The 13,215-nt window shown below is 42.5% G+C and overlaps 1 long non-coding RNA gene across 1 annotated transcript in view; it reads left to right on the top strand.

Moving 5' to 3' along the window:
* The first annotated feature begins 2,425 nt into the window (after positions 1–2,425).
* Positions 2,426–13,215, top strand: part of LOC145408034 (uncharacterized) — a 35,080-nt gene continuing 24,290 nt past the window's right edge. Inside the window, exons 1-2 of the long non-coding RNA XR_013898849.1 lie at positions 2,426–2,468; positions 2,577–2,605. This is a non-coding gene — a long non-coding RNA (uncharacterized LOC145408034). The remainder of the gene's footprint in view (positions 2,469–2,576; positions 2,606–13,215) is intronic.

The following is a 13,215-nucleotide window of genomic DNA, read 5'->3' on the forward strand; positions in this document are numbered from 1 at the left end:
GCGACCTGAGTTGCCACAGCCGGCATTTTAATAATAATATAGTGATATCCTCTATTACAAATGTAATGCTAGGTGTTTTAGGGTGGGCTTCCCGTCCCTGTAACGCCTAGTGTATAGCAGGGTTCTTTTTCTAGACTGGAGCTTAGACAAATAAGAGAGAGGCAGGACACAAAAACTCAAGGCAACAACCTTTCACGTGTATTGCTAAATTCTACAAGTGGAACGGGTAGATGTCACAAGCGTAATTATTCTGGGCAATTATGAAACTTATGTCTGGATTGTGGGTAGCAGTATTACGCAAGATACTATTCGGGACAAGATCAGGCAAAAGTGAATAGTACATTAACTATGATCAGGAGTCCTGGGCAGGGAAATCAAGCACTGTCACTCGTGGGAAGTCTAGACTTTATCTGTTTGAGTGGAGTTCTGTTCACTGGGGCCGGGGCACTGTTATCACTGTTGGGCTGTCTACTTCTTTTGTCTGCTACACTGTTAATTATTACTTTGGTTCTAGTAGCCTCTGATTGACCTTAGCGAGAGGCTACGTCAATGTGATGGGATTACGTTCACTCGGACAGACATTTTATTCACTGCTCGGCTGTGTTCACTGTCTCATGGTTACCTTACCTATTCCACCTTTCTTTTACATTAACACTGACAGGTTTTACTTCGGACTTCCTGTGTTTCTAGTAACTCACTGTTCTGGCCTCGCTTCACTGTATCACTTTCACTATACTTTCACTGTCATTCACTATCGGGTCTGGGTGTGGTAGCGGTCAGGCAGAAGGGCGGCAGGAACAGCTCAGCCTGACTACTGACGGGGCTGAGTTCCGCCAGGGGCCTCCGTATTCAGGGGCCATGGGATCACTCATAAGGGCATCCTCTCTCGTCCGGGGCTGTGGGTGGCGAAGGGCCCCGCAATCTAAGGGCTCGGGGCTGGAGTCTGGCCCTCTAGACTGGGGCCGAACAGCTGCCTGAATCGTTCGTTCAGGCGCCTGACAGAGGACGAGGGTCTTTGGCATCGAGGTGTGGGGATGTCCTGCCCAGGGGTCCTGGGGGCGGTCTCGAGGTCCTGCAGGCTGCGGCGGTATCCGGTGGTCAGCAACACCATCAGGAGTGGGCTGCGGCGTCGGCCTCTGTCGGGGTCCGTCAGGCAAGGCCTCTCAGGGACAGGCTGTAGAAAGAAGAGCCCAGTGGTGGTCACAGGGCCTCTCCAGTAGTCCTCCAAGCTGGGACCTCCCTCTGAGTAGTAGTCTCGTGGAGGGGAGGCAGCACCTGATGGAGGAGCGGCTACCAGCTGCCCCCTCGTAGAGCCTGGCTACTGGCTGCCGCTTGAAGAAGGCGGGAGCAGCTACTGACCATCTCCTGATAACCTCTGTAGCAGCTACCAGCCATCTCCTGAAGGAGGGTCGAGTGTTTACTGGCCGTCTCTTGTAGGGCACCTTCAGAGCGGCTTCTGGCCGTCTTTTGACGAAGGAGGAAGCGGCTAACGGCCGTCTCCTGTTTAACTCCAGAGTGGCTGCAGGCCATCTCCTGTAGGAGGGTTGAGCAGCTACCGGCCGTCTGAGGGGTGCAGCCTGGAGGTAGAGTAATAGCCCCACCTCGATCCCGTCGGTGGTCGGCTCACCCGGAAGGTATCTCTTTTTCCTGCTATTGTGGCTGCGGGCGAGTTCCGGGTCATCGGAGCGCACGGCCCGGGCGGAATTATGTCCCTGTCGTCCGGAGTCAGGTCGCGCTCTGTTTGCTCCTCCGTAGGCTCCTTCTGAGGGTGTTGAGTTGCCCTCAGCAAAACTATTCAGCATTTTAACAAAAATAATATTAAAAGGAAAAGAAGTAGCCTTTGTGCCACTCTAGAAAATCTGACTAGCAGCAAAATGCAGTCCATATAGAAAAATAGAAATGTGCTTACCCTTGCAGATAATAACTCGGTAAGACCATGAAAAAAGTATTTTCAGTGATCATCATTACATTAGCCCTAAGATCCTCATCTGTCAAATTGTGGAACTATTATGCATAATTAGCTCTGCTTGCCACTAAGTTTGCTGCCATGCTAGCTTAGAAAATGGTATAATATTACTGTACATATACAATAATTATCGTACACATGACAACACAGCTCAGCACATCAGTAAAGCGATCCTTGTTATAAAGTAAAAACTACAAAGTCATAGACAATGATGACCTATAGATTATTTTATTATGTCTGTTATTTTGCCGATATAATTCAGTACACTAAGTAATATAAAACTACCTCTAATAACAGAACAAATACTATCTATCTATTGCTAGACGCCTTAATGCACTATTATAAATGCATTTAGCAGTTTATTAATCCACAACAAATATTCATAAATAACATTTTACTGATATAAAAAAGTGCAACTATATTGTAACAGTCTAACAGAAGTATTGTATGTTGTAGTGACGTCAGAGCATTTCCCACTCCTTCCCGATTGCCACCCCGTAAGGTGAGGACGTACCGGCTGTTGGTCCTTGAGATTTATCACAGACCATCTGAAACACAATGAAATAGTTTAGTTTCAGAATATGCTAATACTGTGTTGTTGTGTTTGCAGGTGATCATCCAAGCAGGATGCGTGCAAAGGTATGTAGGTTTAGTGAATTTTTGTTCTTGAGTGTGATAGAATCCATGGTCACCACGATACTAGGCGTTGTTGTACGTTGGGTAATGTTTGAATGCCTTAACCAGCATATTCGGTTTACTTTCATCCCCGGATTATTTTTTTTTTTCCCCTCCCTGAGAACGGTTATTTTGTCAGGATCGCTAGTCCTCCGATGTGTATTCAGAGATTGTAATGTGCTCGGCATTGTGTAGGTGCCCCATTATCTTCAAGCTCGGTCGTATATTTTTAGTTTTATGATGACAAACCATTACTCCAAGGAAATTACCTGTAATTTTCCTTTTTTTCTCTCCCTTTTTTCTCATTACCTGCGCGTGTTGCCGAACACTTGCCAAAACAAATCTACTTAAATTTACTTGCCAGGCATTTTCAGCTGCATTAAGTTGAAATGGTAAACACGCTTTTCATTAGGCAGCAGCAGCACCTTGCCAAGTCAGTTCATCCTGGTGATCTCTTATTTTTTCATGGTTATTTTCAGGATGGTAAATGAACGCGTCATGATTCTTTCCCTCCTTGTTTTCAGCCATGTCCCTTTGCTATATCAAATGTTTTTTGAGTGAAATGGTGGGCACTTGTCTAACATGAATCCCAGTTGCCTTTAGTACCTTTTCCTAACCATGACAACCAAGATTTGATTAAGTATAAGTATGCGACAACAAGTGTTGTTGAGGCTCAAGGAACATATAGGGGAAAAAAAACATGGTAAAATTATAGCTCCAGCGAAATGCAGAATTACGAGATTTTGATCCAATTTTTCGTTGTTTTAGACAGTTCTGAGGCACTTCTCGTCAATGGCTTTTTTTCTTTTTTATTATTTTTTTTAACCTGAAGATAACCTAACCTTCAAGAGTAAAATAAAAATCTATCTATCTATCTATCTATTGCCAGACGCCTCAATCCTGTTTGGGGTGGCCACAAACAAATCGCCTCCAAGTCGCCCTGTCCCCCACCATTTCACTGCCCTGTTCCCAACTCACACCCCCCTCTCTCATATACCTCTCCACCCCATCCCTCCATCTCATCCTCGGCCTCCCCCTCCCCCTTCCCCCCTCCACCTCACTCACATACACACTCTCTTCGTCAGTCTTTCACCCTCCATCCTCTCCACATGGCCAAACCACCTCAGTGTGTTCCTCATAACGCTTCCTATCACATCCACATCCACACCACAACACTCCTTTATATCCTCATTCGTCAGCCTGTCTCTCCACATGACTCCACAGGCTCCTCTTAAATAACTCATTTTCACTGCTCTCACTCTTGACTTGTGTCCTTCCAACAATGTCCAAGCTTCACTTCCGTACGTTAGAGTTGGTATCACAATACTGTCATGTAGTAACTTTTTCACTTCCATGCTCACTTCCCTGTTTCTTATCACTGCTTTCAAGGAACCAGCAACCTTTCTTCCCTGCTGTACCCTTTTTTCATTTGTGAAAAAAATGCATTAGAAGAAAAGTGTCTTACCATCTATCTATCTCTTGCCAGACGTCATAATCCTGTAAGGGGTGGCCATTTGACTTTGAGTTATTTGTTTAATGGGGAGGGGCACTCACCCTCCACCAACCCACTTATTGACACATAGGGAGCATGTATGGTTTGGTTGTGTGGTTACCACCCAGCGTTGTAAATGGTGTCCTGGCATACAGGAAACCATTTGGCTTGTCACTCAATGTAAAGCCACCTGTAAAGGAAAGAAAAGCAATAAGAAGTGACAGGAAAGATGGGAGAAATAGGAAGAGAGGAGGGCAGGCACAGAAAAAGAATGATTCAGGCAAAGGAAGAAGTAGGCAGCACTACATCAAGTGAGTGGATGGTGGTCGCTACCACGTACCACTAAAAGTGTCTTACAAGTGATTTAAATACTAAACAAACAAATCAAAGTTTTGCAATTATGTATTTGGCCAATCCTGTAATAATACCAAAAGTCATCATAAAATGATTGTTTACCACCAGGAAAACAGAAAAGTACCAGAAAACAAAAATGGAGTAGCAGGAATTGGTAAAGGCCTTCTGCTGCTTAAAGTAAAATGTACATGTACCTTTTTTTTCCCTGTTGTTTCCAACCATGTTCCTTCGGCTTTGTCAGCCATTTCCCAAGTGTAATTGCGGATACATCTAACATCATCTGTTCTGTTGACACGGGGGTATAGCCTTTCCAACGGCCTCTTCCATAAGAACATAAGAAGAGAGGATAACTGCAGTAGGCCGGTTGGCCCATGCTAGGCAGCTCCTAGAAGAGTACCTGAACTACTAGAATGAGATAAGGATAGCAAAGAAGAAGGCTCTCCCTCGCCCTCCAAACCCTCCAGCCGAAGCCGGCAGGAAAAAGTCAGAAAGAACACCACGCCGCATAGAAAAACTGGCATGGACATTTTACAGGAAAGTGTGAAAGGAGAATAGAGACTATCATAGGTTGTGATAGATTTACTTATTTATTTTTTGCTTTTCAAAACTTAATAACTGTTCATTGTAATTCAGTCATCATTTTCTATTCAATTAAAAGTTTATCTACCCACTTTCCTTGTATGGTTGTCTGAGCAAAGATTTTTTCTCACTGATTTAGGCTATACTTTAGAGTGGACAGAATAGCAGGAAATGTTCTAGATCTTCATTTTCTTCCTCACATCCAATACACTTCGCTTCCTTGTTCATAAATGTGTTCCTGGCATTTAACTGTAGTGTTGCGTATTCTACATTTGAAGAGTATATCTCATGCTGGTGTAGTAGGGTTGTCTGAGCAAAGATTTTTTCTCACTGATTTAGGCTATACTTTAGAGTGGACAGAATAGCAGGAAATGTTCTAGATCTTCATTTTCTTCCTCACATCCAATACACTTCGCTTCCTTGTTCATAAATGTGTTCCTGGCATTTAACTGTAGTGTTGCGTATTCTACATTTGAAGAGTATATCTCATGCTGGTGTAGTAGTATAAAAATTTCCATTTATCTGTACATTTCTGCATTTTTCTCTTAATTTTTTTTTTTTTTTCCCACGAGTTGTTTATTCCTGATCTCATTTTCCATTTACCTTAATACTTTTCCTTCCCAATTCTGTATTTTTGGTAATATTTCTAATTTCATTGACCCATTTAACCTTATAGTTCTCCATCAGCACTTGGTATATTTTTCCAACTACTGTATTATATCTTTGTTTAAAAATTGATACTATTTTAGATATCATTATTCTGCATTTCTGATGCTGCCACCTCTATTTAAAACAATTTAGTGCATAATATGGGGCCCCAAGCAGCATAATATGCATTTTATTTTCGATTCTTTGTAGTTGTTGTAGTTCTGAATAATTATAGTTAGTGACGCTTATTTTTAAAAGGGGAAAAAGAAGTGTGTGGTATAATTATAGTTAGTGACGCTTATTTTTAAAAGGGGAAAAAGAAGTGTGTGGTAATCATGGGGGCATTTGTTTTCTTAGTGTAATAGGAAAAGTATATGGTACTTATTGACAGAGTTAGGGAAATAACAGAGGAAGTAGTTGGGGAAGAACAGGAAGGTTTTAGGAAGGGAAGAGGTGGTGTGGATCAGATATTCATTCTTGAGCTTTAGTGGAAAAGTTTCTAGAGAAGAGAGAGAAGTTGTATGCAGCCTTCATGGATTCGGAGAAGGCATAGGACAGGGTGGATAGACAAGGATTGTGGAATGTATTAAGAATACACAGAGTAAATGGGAAGTTGTTGAAGGCCGTGAAGAGTATGTATGAGGGTGATGAGGCTGCAGTGCGTGTTGATAGTGGACTGAGCGAATTTTTCTATTTGAAGGTTGGATTGAAACGTGTGTCATGTCTCCATGGCTGTTCAGTCTGTATATGGATGGGGTAATAAAAGAGATACAAGGTAGGATAGTGGATGTTGGAGCAGCCCTAGTGAGAGAGGGCATTGTTTGGAAACTCCCTGTACTGTTGTTTGCAGATGATACCGCATTGTTAAGTGAAGACGAAGGGGAGCAGCAAGGCTTAATGGATGAGTTTGGGAAAGTGTGTAACAAACAGAATCTAAATGTGAATGTGGGGAAGAGTAAACTTATGGTCTTTGAGAGAGGTGAAGTCAGTGAATGCACAGTGAGGTTGGATGGGGAGGAAATGGAAAATGTGAGTGCATTAAGTACTTGGGTAGTGTGAACTGTGTGATGAGTAAGGATGCAAGTTTAGAGGGTGAAGTGTTTGAAAGGGTACAACAAGGGAGAAAACTTGCTGGTTCCTTGAAAGCAGTGATAAGAAACAGGGAGGTGAGCATAGAGGTGAAAAAAGATACTACATGACAGTTTTGCGATACCAACTCTGAAGTATGGAAGTGAAACTTGGACCTTGTTGGAAGGAGTCAAGAGTGAAAGCAGTGGAAATGAGTTACTGTATTTGAGAGGAGCATGTGGACTCACATGGAGAGACAGACTGACAAAGGAGGAAGTGAAGGAGCATTGTGGTGTGGATGTGGGTGTGATAGGAAGCGTTAGGAGAAACACATTGAGGTGGTTTGGCCACGTGGAGAGGATGGAGAGTGGGAGACTGACGAGGAGAGTGTATGTGAGTGAGGTGGAGGGAGGGGGAGGCCAAGGATGGGATGGAGGGATTGAGTGGAGAGGTATATGAGACAGGGAGGTGTGAGATGGGAGCAGTTCAATGAAATGGCAGGGAACAGGGTGACATGGAGGCGAATTGTTTGTGGCCATCCCTTACGGGATTAAGGCGAGTGGCAATAGACAGACACATGTTCCACATAAAATGAGTATAGCAACATTTATCTGAGATGTTTTCCTGTTAGTACTCTATAGTATCACTGCGTCATGAGATCACTGAAGACACTTGGTTTGATAAGTTTCTTGCTATTATTTTTTTGTTTGTGTTTCACAAGGCATTCTTTCATGTGTAATATTTTTTTTTTCCAGATCCACTCACTTGATGTAGTTCTGCTTTGGGTGTCTGCCCTTTCCTCTTTTCCTTCCTTCCTCTTCTGTCATTTCTTCCCTAATTTTTTCCTCTTCCTCTTGCCTACGGATGACTTTATACTCCCTCCTCTGTTTGTTTTTCATTCTTTCCTCTTCCTTCTGCCCATGGGTGACTCAACACTGAGTGACAAGCCAAATGGTTTCCTGTACACCAGAAACCATTTACTACATTGGGTGGTAACCATATAACCAAATTATAGCACCTGGTGGTTTAGTGGGCAGTTAAGGCTCTCCAGTCAGATGGAGCCTATACGGGTTTTTATATATATATATATATATATATATATATTAAGTACCCTCGCGTCCAGCACGCGTTAGTCCAGCACGATTCGAGTCCAGCGCGGTGAGCAATTAATTAGTATTATTTAATACGATTTAATTACTGCAACACGAGTGTGTTAGCATAACACGCACAGAGCTCCGAGAAGTGGACCAAATCCGCAGAGTTCACTCTAGCACGATCACCCCCGGTCCAACACGGCCATACTGGATATTCCCATGATGATGATAGCCAATGAAAAACTTCTGATCAAGTAGCCTTCCCCGCCCGCTATCGTGACGTGATCGTGATGCCGCCCAATTAAAAACGCTTCTGGTGTCACGTGATGTTTTGTTTACATTTCTCCCACCACAGAGCCACTCAGTCGCATAATTGCATTGGAAGGTGCTTTTTTCTTGCTGCATTTTCTGCCCTTGTTACTGCATTTTACCCTGCTCACGATGCCTAGGAAGCCTTCTGAGAACCCCAAGAAGCGTCGGCACCTCCCTCAGGCCACCAAGCTAGAAAGCATCGAGAGGAAGAAGAAAGGGGAGAGGAAAGTTGACATTGCCAAGGCCTATGACATGAATGAAGCCAACGTGATCGTAATAAAAAACTTAAGATCCTGGCAGCCGAAGGCTATCACACGGCACTTCATACCAGGTTTGCCGAGGATACAATGGTAAATCGGAACGGTAACGTGGTAAAATTGCCGACGATACCACGGGCATTTGGAATTCATCTGGACAGATTCCTGCCGAGCATACGATGGGGAAAACAGTGTGACCAAAACCCAGGCGACTCGACAGAGAATGTATCGTACTACAGCATTGAACATTTAGCCTGACACTGAATACATATTAATATTTTAGAATAAATATCAATCGTTTTGAAACCCTTCTCATTGGCGTGCGTACCAGTTTATAAACAAAGTTGCTTCTCCTTATTCTCTACCGAGTCAGCGACAGCGATCACTTTCCACAGTCACGAGACGGGGCTCTGGCAACAGTGTGAGAAGCATGCACTTTGCCGAGTGCTAGGACAGGCAGAAGCAGGACTTTCCATGGCTGTGGACGAAGATAGTGATTCTGAGTGTGATTTCGAAGGATTTATGAGGGAGGTTTGATTTCGAAGGATTTATGAGGGAGGTTGAGGAGGAGCAACAGCCATTACCCGCTAGTGACGCCAGCAGCCATCCTCTGGGGACCCAGTAGGACTAACTACAGCCTTGGATACCACCTTCCATTCCCAGCAAGCCCACCAACACTATCCTAAAAGGTTAGTTATCATTCATAGCACAGTACCATTTATTATAATTACAATAGTACCAATATATGTATAGGTATATGGTAGGTATTTAGAGTGACTTTTCCGAGGGTTGCTGACATAATTCATTTTTCCCCATAAGCTCTATTGTTAGTCCAACACGTTTTTGGTCCAACACGTGACCCATGCATGACAGTATTACCATGCTGGACATGAGGGTACTGTATATATATATATATATATATGTTTGTATATATATATATATATATATATATATATATATATACAGTAGAACCTCTCTCATTCGGACTATATGGGAGGAAGGGTTGTCCGAATTAACAGATTGTCCAGACCATCAGGGTAATCTCCAGTTCATACCAAACTCTATCTACATATGGTATGTTTGTTAATTATTAACATATGTGGCATATGTCAACCCTACGTAACTGCAAAAGATGAAAGGATACTAAAATAACAAAACTAATCATGTATGATAGTTTTGTATTGCATAATTTACAGGTAAGGCCATGACAAGAAACTAGCCTACATTTTAAATTGTAGGATTTGACTAAGGCCCGTGTAGGCAAAAAAATAAATAAATTAATTAACTGTAATACTGTATTTGGAATAAAAATAAAACTTATGTAGGCAAAAAATACATTGTCATCTTTGGCATATTGATAACACCCATATGGGCAAGAAGCTAATGTTTGATCAGGGTAATCTCCAGTTCATACCAAACTCTATCTACATATGGTATGTTTGTTAATTATTAACATATGTGGCATATGTCAACCCTACGTAACTGCAAAAGATGAAAGGATACTAAAATAACAAAACTAATCATGTATGATAGTTTTGTATTGCATAATTTACAGGTAAGGCCATGACAAGAAACTAGCCTACATTTTAAATTGTAGGATTTGACTAAGGCCCGTGTAGGCAAAAAAATAAATTAATTAATTAACTGTAATACTGTATTTGGAATAAAAATAAAACTTATGTAGGCAAAAAATACATTGTCATCTTTGGCATATTGATAACACCCATATGGGCAAGAAGCTAATGTTTGATGTACAAGTAAAGCGTACAAAAAATAACCTACAGTAATCACAAAACACTGCAGAATATTCTGACCCAAACCTATCCACCAAGCCTTGCAGCTCCCCTTCGTCTTCACTCAACAACACAGTATCATCTGCAAACAACAGTACAGGGAGTTTCCAACCACTACCCTCTCTCACCAGGGCCACTCCAACATCCACTACCCTACCTTGTACCTCATTTATTACCCCATCCATGTACAGATTGAACAACCATGGAGACATGACACATCTCTGTTTCGACTCAACCTTCAAAGAGAAAAATTCACTCAGTTCACCATCGCCACGCACTGCAGCCTTAGCACCATCATATACTCTTCACAGCATTGAACAACTTCCCATCTACTCCATATATTCTTAATACTTGCCACAATCCTTGTCTATCCACCTTGTCATATGCATTCTCCAAATCCATGAAAACTGCATAAAACTTCTTTCGCTTCTCTAGAAACTTTTCCACTAAAGATCTAAGAATGAATATCTGATCTACACAACCTCTTCCCTTCCTAAAGCCTCCCTGTTCTTCTCCAACTAATTCCTCTGTTATTTCCCTAACTCTGTCAATAAGTATCCTACCATACACTTTTCCTATTATACGAAGAAGACAAATGACGCTATGATCACCACACACTTCTTTTTCCCCTTTTCCTTTGTACAAGGGAATAATTATACCTGACTTCCAATCCTCTGGAACTCTACCTTCCTCCCAGGCCAATCTGCACAACTTCCACATCCATTCTACTACTGTCTCTCCCCCATGCTTCAATATTTCACCACACACTCCATGATTTCCAGGTGCTTGCCCCAATTTAACTTTCTTCATTGCTTCCACAACTTCTATCCTACTGATTTCTTCCTGCCTTCTCACCTCCCTCCTCCTCTTTTTTTTTTTTTTTTTTTTTTTTTTTTTAATGCGACGAAGAAGGAACCAAAGGCCATGAGCCCGCAGTAACAGTTCCCTCCAAGAGAAAAACAAAATACAATAGAGAGCCAAATTCAAGATCCGATCATTTTGAGATGCCTGGACGCACTGCGTTTGAAAGACTGGAGATCATAGGCAGCAGGAAATACAGACAGAGGGAGACAGTTCCAGAGCTGACCTGTTGCATAAATGAAAGACTGAGAGTAACGGTTAACTCTTGCAATAGAGAGTTGGACAGAAAAGGGATGAGAGTTTGCTGCCAGACGGGTGCTACGCGCCCGTCGTAGAGGTGGAGGAATGCAAGCAGACAGTTCAGAGGAGCAGTGACCATTAAAGTAGCGATAGAGATAAAGATGCAACAGTGCGGCAAAGAGACAGAGGTTGAAGGGAGTCAGTAAGAGGAGGAGAGTTAATGAGATGAAAAGCCTTTGACTCCACCCTATTGAGAAGAGCTGTATGTGGGGAGCCTCCCCACACATGAGAGTTATACTCCACACAGGGGCGGATAAAATCCCTGTATAGAGTCAACAATTGTGCAGGGGTAAAGAAAGAGCGGAGTCGGCTAAGCACACCCAATCTCTTGGAAGCAGATTTTACAAGAGATGTAATATGATCTTTCCAAGATAAGTCCCGAGTAAATGAAACAAACCCCAAGCATGTTCAAGGATGATGCAGGATTAAGCTGAATATTATTAAACATTAGTGGGTATACCTGTGGAAGATTTTGTCGGGTTGATATGTGTAAGAACTGAGTCTTAGATGCATTAAAAACAAGCATATTGTTTTTACCCCAGTCAGAGATACGAGCCAAGTCAGACGTTAGGTGTGCCATAGCCTCATCCCTTGTTTGTTGAAGTAACTGTTGAGATGGGCATTGTGGGAACCGAATGGAAAGGTGAAGGGTTGGAGTCATCAGTGTATGAGTGGATAGGGTTAGATGTACAGCTTAGATGATCATTGATGAATAAAAGGAAAGAGAGTTGGTGATAGGACAGAGCCCTGAGGAACATCACTGTTGATAGATCTAGGAGAAGAACGATAGCTGTCTACAACAGCGGCTATAGAACGACCAGAAAGGAAGCTAGCGATGAAGGCACAGATAGAAGGATAGAAACCGTAGGAGGGCAGTTTGGAAATTAAAGATTTATGCCAGACTCGATCGAAAGCCTTTGAGATGTCAAGTGCAATGGCAAAGCTTTCGCCAAAGTCCCGAAAGGAGGATGACCAGGAGTCTGAAAGGTAGGTGAGAAGATCGCCAGTGGTGCGTCCCTGACGGAACCCGTATTAACGATCGGAAAGAAGGTTATGATAGGAAAGATGCCTTAAAATTTTTCTATTGAGTATTGACTCGAAAATGTTTGAAATACAGGACGTTAAAGCAATTGGACGATAGTTGGAGGGTTGGGAGTGGTCACCCTTCTTTAGGACTGGCTGAATGAGAGCAAACTTCCAGGAAGAAGGAAAGGTACAAGTTGACAGACAAAGGCGAAAGAGTTTGCCTAGGCAGGGTGTAAGCACAGAAGCACAGTTCTTGAGAACAACAGGAGGAACCCCATCAGGCCCATGTGCCTTGTTAGTACTGAGGCCAGTGATGGCAGAAAATACATCAACTGAAGAAATTTTAATGTCAGCCATGAGGAAGTAAGAGGGGGGAAGTGATGGAGGAACAGCACCGGAATCGTCTAAGGTGGAATTGGAGGAGAAAGTCCCAGCATTACCCAGCCACTTATACTCGCATCACTTCCATCCTCTATGTTCAACAGTTCCTTAAATTGTTCTCTCCATCAGCTCACTTTTTTTCCCTTCTGCACTAGTAATCTACCATTTTTATCTTTCACTCCCCTGCTAACTTCACTTCCACCCTGTCTTACTCTCTTCACCTCTTTCCAGAACATTTTCTTACAGTCCCTCCACTGTACACTCAAATTCCTTCCAAAATCTTAATCCATTATCTTCTTACTCTCTCTTACTAATCTTTTCACCTCTTTCTTTCTTTCTGCATATAACTCTCTCCTGCCTCAACTTCTTCCACATCCCTATTTCTCATCTGTTCATTGTATGCTTTCTT

Source organism: Coenobita brevimanus, chromosome 75 (genome assembly GCF_032717465.1).
Source record: "Coenobita brevimanus isolate Jiangsu-jjx chromosome 75, ASM3271746v2, whole genome shotgun sequence".
NCBI lineage: Eukaryota > Metazoa > Arthropoda > Malacostraca > Decapoda > Coenobitidae > Coenobita > Coenobita brevimanus.